Source organism: Sorghum bicolor, chromosome 5 (genome assembly GCF_000003195.3).
Source record: "Sorghum bicolor cultivar BTx623 chromosome 5, Sorghum_bicolor_NCBIv3, whole genome shotgun sequence".
Taxonomy (NCBI): domain Eukaryota; kingdom Viridiplantae; phylum Streptophyta; class Magnoliopsida; order Poales; family Poaceae; genus Sorghum; species Sorghum bicolor.
In genome coordinates, this window is record NC_012874.2 from 12068369 (window position 1) to 12077277 (window position 8909).

The window sequence follows — 8909 nt, forward strand, 5'->3', positions numbered from 1 at the left end:
TTCAGCAAGGCCTCAAGCCATCAAGTCATCAAGAGCCTTCTAGTTCATCAAGAGTCTTCTAGTTCATAGTTCTAGTTCTAGTTAGATTAGAAGTAGAGAAGTTCTAGTTCATCGTCTACATCTAGAGTGACTGTCTGGAGCTATGGAGTCTGGTATAGTTCTAGTCTTACTCTCTTATTGTATTCATCATGATTAGGGAAACATTTATAGATCTTTTATTCTTAATTGCAATAGTCATTGTCTACTTTTATTATACATCTATCATAGTGGATTGAATCCTACTGAATTTATGTAATTGCTCGTATAGCATTTGTCTAGAGGTACCTTGGGTGAATGGTTGGCAGTATGTAGACGTGGTGTTTAGATATCTTGCCTATCTGTGAGTGCATCCTGATGTGCCAGGTCATTTGGTAGTCCACGTAAGTGATAGCTATGTTGGTTTCTCTGTAGTCCATCCCTCGTACGTAGCCCTAGCAGAGCACGGTCGCGAAGTTTAGTGTTACTCTGTTTCTCACCTTCCATAGATGATGCTCTGTTACATATGATCATGATGTAGGATAGTGCTAATACAATGATTGTTAGATGTTCTTGCACTAATTTAAGTTATTCATTGACACAGATTAAAGTACTTCATATATTTACTCCCTAGTTTATTTATTGGCTAGATTAGATCTATGAATAGAAAGTGCTCTGATGATTATCTTTATTAATGATGCTTGATTATGCTTTTTTACCTTATATATATATATATATATATATATATATATATATATATATATATATATATATATATATATATATATATATATATCTTGTGACCTTTATCTGTTATAATTAGACTAATGATATGGATATAATAACATTTATTGCATTGAATATATATAATTAGTAACAATACTATCTTAATACAATAGCCCTTCCCAGTGGTATACATATAAATCGACAACCTGGTATACTCTAGATAAAATGCTACAATGGTATAATTATCTTTCCGCTTGTAGAATTATTCTTAGTTTATTTATTATATATTTATTTTTGCCTAGCCTTATTAATATATGTAAAACCTGTATTTATTCTTAGCATATATGATTAGGGATGACAACCTAGTTCATGCTTAGGAATAATGGTATTAGACAAATGGACAGTTGCTAATGATAAGTTAATTACATACCAGCATTTTTAGCATTGTTGTTAGGATAGAGTTTATCTCTACTTTTTGCAATGATGTTAAGAAATGCCAACAAGCGTGTCTTCCTATTTAGGATCCAACATGGCTCCGATGAGAGCTATTTTTTCATGTTTGTTGTCAACCAGTTGAATCTATTTGTGCTCCTTGGATTTGACCTTCTTCCTTGGTGCCTGCAACTCAGGAATCTCAAGCTGGTCGGGAGATGTCTGCGCCGCCTAGGTTGTGCTCTTCGCCATCCGGATCGAGAGGTCGATGGCCTCGGTAACCCTGAAGCTTTCCTCCTCGCAAGTGTAGGTGGTGTAGACATTGCCTCTGACTGTGAGACTGCCCTTTTCAGTAGGCATCTTGAGCACCAGATAAGAGTAGTGTGGTACCGCCATGAACTTAGTGAGTGAGGAATGGCCCAAGATGGCGTGATATGTCCCATTGTAGTCTGCGACCACAAAGTTGACGAACTTGGTGCGGAAGTGGTCGGGAGTACCAAACTAGACAGGGAGCTTCATATGGCTTTAGATCCGCTTGAGTCACCTTGAGAGCAGGGAGGCTGTAACACCCTAAAATTTGTTCCTTTTTGAAATAGGTGAAAATGATTTAATTTTGTATTTTTTGTGTTCATGAAATATAGAGAGATAATATTTTTTTTCATTAAATTAAAACTCATCATAGGATTTAGAAACCTTTGTGATGCATTCATGCCACTAAGATATGAATTATTTTGGTTGAGTGGTTTGATCAAAATCCAAAATTTGAACTGATTCAAAACTAATTTAAAACGGGTTTGAAAATAGAATCCACCATGTTATAAAAAGAGAGAGAAAAAAAACTCCATCCTTGTATCTTTGGGCCCCCTGACGTGCTTGTCCATCCAGTTCACGCAGCCCATCTGCCCGCCCCGCACGTGAGCCGCGTCTCCTTTCTCGAGCCGTGATGGAAGTGGACTCCGAGCTGCCGGGCTATTGCTCCTCATTATATAAGCCAACTATCCCAGGTGCCGCACCTTTCTAACCCTAGAGCACCCGCCGCCTTGCTGGAAGCTCGCAAGCGTCGCCGTGTTTTCCATCGGTTCTCTAGCTACTTCGCTGTGGTTCAATTCGAAGCCTCCTGCCGTGCTTCAAAAACCAGCAAAAGAAGCCTCAGGTACTATTCGTGCCCTCCTCTTTCGGTCTCTGTATGTCTCATGTTGTCACCGTAATCTGCAGGAAGATTAAGTTGTCGTCCGTTTCGACCAGCCCTACTCCTCCACCAAACCTATCCTGTCCATCTGAGACTTCGAGTTGCACGCGCAGTAAGTCACGCTCCATCCCTGTGCTCTGTTTCTCAAAGGAAATCGAGACCCGTAGACCGCAGTCGAGACGAGCATGCAGTTTCCTACACTCCATCCGTTTAGCTAGCTTGATGAGGTCATGTTGATGTCACCATGACGTCAAGCAAGTTTTATTGCTGTTTTTCTTTAGAAAAATAAATCCAGAAATACAAAAAAAATACACTAATTTGTTTTTCCTCATAAAATGCTCATTTTAATTCCGTTTTGATCCATTCAAATTACGTTAGGTTCGTAATCACGAGAACTACATGTTAGTAATATTGTTCACTCAGTTTCAAACTTTTTATTTTCGTGATATTATTTAAATAATTTCTTTTCTATATAAAATCTTAGAAAATCTATATCTTTTCCGTTTTAATTCCGATTTTTGCGATCTTGACGTCTATGAAATCGTAGTGATGCGTACAATCATTTTCTAAACTTTTCATACTATTTTTATATGATTGGTGTACTGTTCTAATTGTAGCCTTGTTTGCTTCGTGTATGTTTTCTTCGATTGTTTGCGTGATCGATGATCGAGATTAGACGATGAGCAATTCTTGGTGAACCAGAGTGCCTCAGTAATCAAGATCAGAGCCTTTGGCAACAAGTAAGACCAGCAAAACCCAAAAGGATCAGCAAGAGCAATTGGATTAAGGCAAGTATAGCATTTGGATTTTATTTCTGTGACCATGATCCTATGGCTAGATTAATGTTAAGTAATAAACAATAAAAATAACTTTTTAACAACTTGAGGATTTATCTGTACGTGATCACCTGAGACAACAGTGCAACCATGAGGGCTATAATGGCTCTGGCTTTAGCTCAGTATGAAGACCTTTTCTAGCTTGTTAGCGGTTACCCGAAAGGGCGCTAGAGGGGCTGAACCAACACGGGTATAGTGCGAGCCCCTGTCCCTATGTGTATAGGCTGCGCGTCATTGTGCCATTCGGAAGGGGGTATCTATATCTGCTCGCGAAGGAAACCTTGTGGCCCTAACATGTTAGACAAACTTTTGAAAGGCTTCATAGTGATCCCTGCCGACCTTCCTTGGTAGTGGGTTAAGAGGTCGACGGGCCTCGGGCGAAAGGGTAAATCATGACTCATGGGTAAAGATGTACAACCTCTGCAGAGTGTTAAAACTAGTATACTAGCCGAGCTCACGGTCAGGAGCGGCCTTGGGGACATCTACATTAAGGGTGATGATTCTTGTGTGTTAATATGCTCATTATTTATTGTTTAATGCTCTACATTATTTATGTCACATTGATCATGAGATTGTGGGAGCTATACAATCTAGTTGCTATACTTGTGGAGTTCGACATGGACTCACTCTTGCTATTTCCCCCAAACCTCAGGAGAAGTTTAGGCTTGTGATCAACCAGTCAGTTGGATCCTGTAGAGAGAAGTTAATACCCGGAGTTTGGAGTTGTCTATCTGTTGTTTGCTATTAAAGGTTATCTCTTTTATAATAAGTACGTTATGTAATTTATGCATTGTCTTTTGATATTACCCTTTATTTGTAGCTATATGTGAGATTTGATCTCTAAAACTCACATATGGTGCATATCTGGTTTTGTTCTTAAAATCGGGTATTACAGAGGCTGCTACAAAACAAGATGTCGATGGAGATGCCGCTGTCGACGAGCACACGCTCAAAACAAACATTGTTGATGCATGGGTCAAGAATGAGGGGAAAATGTCCCGGCTTGGGGATGGCGGCCTAGTGATCTTGCTTATTGAAAGAGATCTCTCGATGAGACCAGGTGGGAAGCTTTGGATCGACGATAAGATCTCCGGTGCTATCAATGTTTAGGCATGCCCTTCTGAGGAGCTTGCACTCTCTCTTGGATTCAATCGATACCTTGCCACCAAAGATGGAATGAACGATGTCAGTAGGATTGACGTATTGGTAGCAGGGGTCTCGGTCATGGTCATCGTCGTCCTCCTCACGATTGCACGTATCATGATTGCCCGCGGCCTTTGCAGCGTCGTCTTGGATGATTTTCTACGTGTAGATATTCTTGAGGACACGGCAATTCTCCATGGTATGATTGGATCTAGGATGGAGTTGACACGAACCCTTCAAGGCCTTGTTATAGTCATGGTGGTAGTCGCAGCGACCAGTAAATCTCTTGACTGTGTTAACATGTGGTCGTTTTCGCGAGGCCTCTTGCCCCTGAAGTCATCACGGTGGTCACGGTGCCTATCCCATCTTTCATGTCGGTCCCGATTGTCATTGTGACGATGGTCACGGTTGTCGATCCTCCTACGGTTGTTGCGATTATCATCTCATTGAGGAACGAGGTCGGTCTATTGATTTCCTCTCACCTCTTCTCTGATTAGCTTCTCCATGTCATCGGCGTCGACATAGTTCTTGGCGGTGGCAAGAAGCTCAGTGACCATGGTCGGCCTCTTGCGAAGTAATTTGCTTCTAAGGGCCTCATGATAACGAAGGCCCTTGTTGAAAGCGGAGATTGCCTCATTGTGGGAAGTTTTTGGGATCTTAAGGCGCATGTCTAAGAAACGTCAAATGTAGTCACAAAGTGGTTTGTCCTTGCGATCACGTATTCTTTCAAGGTCGTACTTGTTGTCGGGCTGTTTGCAAGTAGCTATAAAGTTATCAATAAACGCCTGACGTAGCTCTTCCCAAGTGTTGAACTAGTTTTTTGGTAGGCCAAGCAGCCATTGTTGACCGACTTGATCAAGGACGACTAGGAAATAGTTGGCCATTACGTGCTCGTCACCTATGGCCGAACGGACAGCTATCTCATATAGAGTGATCCAGTTCTTGGGATTCTCCTTACCGTCATGCTTCTTGAGCTTTAGATTGAAATTGTGGGGCCATATGACTTGTCAGAGATGAGGGGTAAATTGCTTCAACCCAGGAGGGTCATGTGCGGTGTCATACTCAATACGCCGGATGTTCTCATGGGTTGCCCGGTCGTTGATGCATTTGTTGATGTGGTCACGTATATCTCGTGGTGGAGGGTTGTGGCAGAGGACATAGTTTGCCCTCTGATTAACCTCTTGGTTGTGGCCATGATTGGGCTCATGGGCTTGACGACGTTGATGAGTGTTTCGATCATGGCCGTTGTGATGTGCCTCCTGATTGTGGTGACCATTGTTATTCCCCTGGTGTGCATCACCTGGGGGAACGGTTGCAACGAGAGCCACCAGGAGGTGGTGAGATGTGGCTTCGGTGGCTACGACTAGAGGTGGCAGGCGTATAGGAAAAGGCTTGGGCTCGCTTGACTAGTTCCACTATTTGCCCCCATGGCGGCGATCAGGTGTGCCCGTATGTTGGTTCGGACATCCTGGTACTCCAGCATGTTCGGGAGTCGTTCGAGGTTGGCCATAGTGACAGCTACGTTGGCGCTCGGGGTCTTGAACACCTGCTGATTTTCTACCATGTCGAAAGCGTTGTTTAGGTTTTATGGGTTTATCTGCCTTTGGCATTCTTCCTCTTCATGTGCTTGTCATTGAGCGTGATCAGCATTGCACTACTCGCATTGCTGTCTTTGCATTGGTCGTCAGTTTCACCATCAGGTGTTGGTTCGTCGTTACTGAAGTTGAGGATCAGATCTCCTCATCAAGGCAGAAAAACCGGAAAGCGAGGGAAACCTGGTGAATACGGGGGGAAATCCATATCATAGTTATCGTCCTCGAGGTGCAGAACCTTGGTTGGGATAGATCCGATGTTGGACCGAGTGCTTGAAGTATCGCCCTCTGGGAGAGTATGGATGGAGACCATATTGATGAAGTGGCGTGTCTAGGGCATGCTTGAGGCACACTGATCTAGATTTGGATCTAGACCTATCGGCATTGAATCTGCAAACAGCAGATGTGCATGATGTGAGACCAGTGCGGCCGAGTTGCATAGCCGTGAGGTAACACCGAGCGATGCTTGATCTGAGGAGCTACCCTGGTCTAAAAGGTCCGTCCTTCTACGGTGGCAGTGATCGTTATATCTGTTTCCAACCGTTTATGTGTAGTGACACATGTTGGCAGAGTAGATCCGTGATGATCAACCAGTGCTGGTCCGGTAGTTTGATCCGAGATTGAATCTATCAGAGTTAAGGCTTCGAAAAGCTTGAGATTGACCTAATCAATAGCCTCGAGTAGGTCGGTGTTGCTGATCTGCTTTCCATTGTAGCGGGGAAGCGAACAACGCGTTATCGGCGTGGTCGAGGACGTTGTAGAGGTGGTCGTAGTTACGGCCAACATGGTCGGTATTGCAGCTGATGTTGTCGAGGGAGAGATAGGCATAGGTTGGATCTGCAATTTCTCCATGGTCGTGGAGGCGAAGCTGCTGGAACCGGTCGTCCAGGTGATTTGGCCGACAGTGAGCATGAAGCCTTCTGCCACGAACGCGGAGGCAGGGATGATGACCATCTTGTTCAGCGGGGAAGCTGTACGCACACCCCTACCTGGCGCGCCATTGTCGACGAAAGCTGGTCAATAGTCTACCTAGGGGTATGCCCAAGGTAGTAGATTGTTGATAGACAGGTGCGCAAGCTATGAACTAGATGATGATGGAAGACATAGACAAGGATTTTATCTAGGTTCGGCCACCGTGAGGGCGTAATACCTACGTCCTATGTCTGATTGTATTGATATGAGTTGTGTCAAGATGAGTTTACGGGTGTCCGTTGCCCCACCTTATATAGTCCGGAGGACAAGGTTACAAATCTAGAAACTAATCCTAGTCGGTTACAATTGCTATAGATAGTTCGATATCAGTTCCTATTCTAACCGGCTAGGATCTAGCTTGATCTCCACGTCTAGCTTCCTTGCGCAAGACTTCAAGTAGATGGAACAAGCTACGAATCGTCTCATAATGGGCCAAATCTCTCGGCCCAAGTCTAGTCGTAAGGGTATAGGGGTTTCTACACCCACACAGTTTCCCATTGTTCCTTTAGTGTAACACCCTAAAACTTGCACTCTTTCGAAATAGCATGAATTGATTTAATTATGTAACTGTGTCAGCATTCAAACTTAGGAAATAGTAATTTTTGTTGGGTTAGAATCAATCGTGAGGCTAGACACATGATGTTGCATTCATGCTGGTGCATTTATTTTTCTATACTATCTTTTGATCCAAACTTAAACTAAATTGAAATCCATTTTAAATGGATTTGGAAAAATATAAAATAAATTCCTTTCCTTCACCCCCTTTCTCTCTTTTGGCCTAAAGGCCAATGAGCCTACCTCCCCGCCAAAGCTACAGGCCTAGTGTGCACCATAGCCCAGCCAGACTGTGGCTACGGTCCTTTCTCCATCTGGCCACTGACACCCTAGCCCAGCTACTTGTCCTGTTGACGTGCCAGACCTGTTAGTCAACAATGTCTCCCACCTCAGGTCATGCCAGACACAGACACTGCAGGGAGAAAATCCTACACTATAGAACCGAAATCCCCTATGCTTGGTGTGGCCGCCTCACCTACGCCCTAAATAAAGTCAAGCCCCCCATGTGTGCTCCATTTTTCCCCATCTCTATGTTGCCTTAGCCTCACACCACTTCTTGCTTGGATATTGCTATCGAGCATAGGAACTTGTCGTGTCCAAAGCAACCGTCTAAAGCCTCTCTGCCGCCTTTAAATTGTTGCTGAGCTCCGAGCCAAGGTCAAGAAGCTACACTCACCTTTATTTTTTCCGTGTTTGCACTCTGCTGCTCATGGTTCTTCGCCAATCCTCCACATAAAGTTGTTGTCGGCCCCACTGAACCCCTCGTCGTCCTTGTTTCATCTATGACCACGAAAAATGATTTTGCAAAGTGGTGCCCAATTAACACTTCTATTTTTTGAAAGGAGCCTAGTTAACACTTGGACATGCCTATTAGCCTAGAGCACATACTCCCGCCATCCACAAGAATGCAATTCTTGCATTTCAAGAAGTCAAATAATTTAAACTTTTACTAAATTTATATAAAAAAGTATAAATATTCATGATATAAATAAGTACCACTAGATTAGTTATAGAATATATTTTCATAAAAAGTTTTTTTGAGACATAAATGCTAGTACTATTTAGTATAACTTAGTCAAATTTGAGTTAGTTTGACTAGCACGAATCATATAATTGTAATCTTTTGTGGACAGAGGACCATACAAGAAACACAAATGCCTTAGCATGTGACAGTTGTTTCTAGTCTAAAACACTTGGCCTCTCTGGACACAAAGGTGCCTAGGCCAGGTAGCATAGCTATTTGTGACGCCACAGATGTGCCTAGAATCACAAACTCTAATGCGAGCACAACCAGGCTCGCCGCTAAGCGTGTGACGTGGGTCCAGTCCACCATGCAATGCAGGTCCTCCCCCATAGCCTACCTAACCCTTGCAATTGGCGTTAGAGACAGAGACGCAGACCTCACCGGCAGTTAGGGTTTTAGCATCTCCCGCTTCCATGCTCTCCCTC

General features: G+C 43.4%; 1 long non-coding RNA gene across 1 annotated transcript; it reads left to right on the top strand.

Moving 5' to 3' along the window:
- LOC110435313 lies at positions 2205–3150 on the top strand. The gene is made up of 3 exons (XR_002452961.1): positions 2205–2326; positions 2389–2474; positions 3039–3150. It is a non-coding gene; the product is annotated as an uncharacterized LOC110435313 (long non-coding RNA).